We start from the raw sequence: 2507 nt of genomic DNA, 5'->3' as shown, positions 1-2507 counted from the left end.
TAGTGGGGCAATGGCACAGGTCGATTTCCGTGATTTCTCCCCTTTTCGATTATCGGAAATGCTGGAAAATTCGTGAAAAACAACCGATTTTTTAAATCATTGGTGGCACCATCGGATTACAGAACAAACAATGTTTTCGATTTTCGATCCATGTATGGCCTACTAACACTCAGCATGGGAATGGTGCAGGGGAGGTTTCCCGCACTGCTCCTGTGTGAACACAAAAGCAGTGGGGAAACCGCATGCGATTTAGATCAGAATCGCATACCTGTTCAATTTACATGCTATTCTTTGCCGTGCAATTTGCATCCATTAACTCAAATGGGGCAGCACAGTGGCTAAATGGTTAGCACTTCCACCTGGCAGTACTTGGGTCGTTGGTTTGAATCCCAACCATGGCACCACCTGCCTGGAGTTTGCATGCTCTCCCTGTGCCTGTGTGGGTTTCCTCCTACACTCCAAAGACATGCTGGTAGGTTAATTGGCTCCTGTCTAAATTGTCCTTAGTATGTGTATGTATGAATGTGAGTTAGGGACCTTAGATTGTACACCCCTTGAGGGTTAGGGACTGATGTGAATGTACAATATATATGTAAAGTGCTGCGTAATTTGATGGCGATATATAAGGACCTGAAATAAATAATAAATTACACCACAAAGTATTGGTACTTGGTATCGGCGAGTACTTGACTCAAAGTACCAGCACTTGTACTGTACTCGCCAATAAAAAAACGGTATCAGTGCATCCCTAATTTTTTATATTTTGTATTGTCGCTAATCATTTTAATATGCATTACATAAACATTTTTTGTGTTTTTTTTGTTGCTAATTATTGTAACATGTATTTTATTTTTTTGTTCAATACATTTTGAAAAGAGAGACAATAAATTGAAAGAATAATACCCAATAAACAAATACAGCGATTCACATCTCCAAAACAATATATATATATATACAGTCAGGTCCATAAATATTGGGACATCGACACAATTCTAACATTTTTGACTCTATACACCACCACAATGGATTTGAAGTGAAACAAACAAGATGTGCTTTATCTTCAGGCTGTCAGCTTTAATTTGAGGGTATTTACATCCAAATCAGGTGAACGGTGTAGGAACTACAACAGTTTGCATATGTGCCTCCCACTTGTTAAGGGACCAAAAATAATGGGACAGAATAATAATCATAAATCAAACTTTCACTTTTTAATACTTGGTTGCAAATCCTTTGCAGTCAATTACAGCCTGAAGTCTGGAACGCATAGACATCACCAGACGCTGGGTTTCATCCCTGGTGATGCTCTGCCAGGCCTCTACTGCAACTCTCTTCAGTTCCTGCTTGTTCTTGGGGCATTTTCCCTTCAGTTTTGTCTTCAGCAAGTGAAATGCTCAATCGGATTCAGGTCAGGTGATGGACTTGGCCATTGCATAACATTCCACTTCTTTCCCTTAAAAAAACTCTTTGTTTGCTTTTGCAGTCTGCTTTGGGTCATTGTCCATCTGCACTGTGAAGCGTCCAATGAGTTCTGAAGCATTTGGTTGAATATGAGCAGATAATATTCCCGAAACACTTCAGAATTCCTCCTGTTGCTTTTGTCAGCAGTCACATCATCAATAAATACAGGAGAAGCAGTTCCATTGGCAGCCATACATGCCCACGCCATGACACTACCACCACCATGATCACTGATGAGGTGGTATGCTTAGGATCATGAGCAGTTCCTTTCCTTCTCCATACTCTTCTCTTCCCATCACTCTGGTACAAGTTGATGTCGGTCTCATCTGTCCATAGGATGTTGTTCCAGAACTATGAAGGCTTTTTTAGATGTCGTTTGGCAAACTCTAATCTGGCCTTCCTGTTTTTGAGGCTCACCAATGGTTTCCATCTTGTGGTGAACCCTCTGTATTCACTCTGGTGAAGTCTTCTCTTGATTGTTGACTTTGACACACATACACCTACCTCCTGGAGAGTGTTCTTGATCTGGCCAACTGTTGTGAAGGGTGTTTTCTTCACCAGGGAAAGAATTCTTCGGTCATCCACCACAGTTGTTTTCCGTGGTCTCCGATTCTTTTGGTGTTTCTGAACTCACCGGTGCGTTCCTTCTTTTTAAGAATGTTCCAAACAGTTGTTTTGGCCACGCCTAATGTTTTTGCTATCTCTCTGATGGGTTTGTTTTGTTTTTTCAGCCTAATGATGGCTTCACTGATAGTGACAGCTCTTTGGATCTCATCTTGAGAGTTGACAGGAACAGATTCCAAATGCAAATAGCACACTTGAAATGAACTCTGGACCTTTTATCTGCTCATTGTAATTGGGATAATGAGGGAATAACACACACCTGGCCATGGAACAGCTGAGAAGCCAATTGTCCCATTACATTTGGCCCCCTAACAAGTGGGAGGCACATATGCAAACTGTTGTAATTCCTACACCGTTCACCTGATTTGGATGTAAATACCCTCAAATTAAAGCCGACAGTCTGCAGTTAAAGCACATCTTGTTCG

This window comes from Staurois parvus, unplaced genomic scaffold, assembly GCF_062004578.1.
Source record: "Staurois parvus isolate SC_StPar_1 unplaced genomic scaffold, SC_StPar_1.0 ptg001267l, whole genome shotgun sequence".
Taxonomy (NCBI): Eukaryota; Metazoa; Chordata; class Amphibia; order Anura; family Ranidae; genus Staurois; species Staurois parvus.
This window is presented reverse-complemented; position numbering follows the sequence as displayed.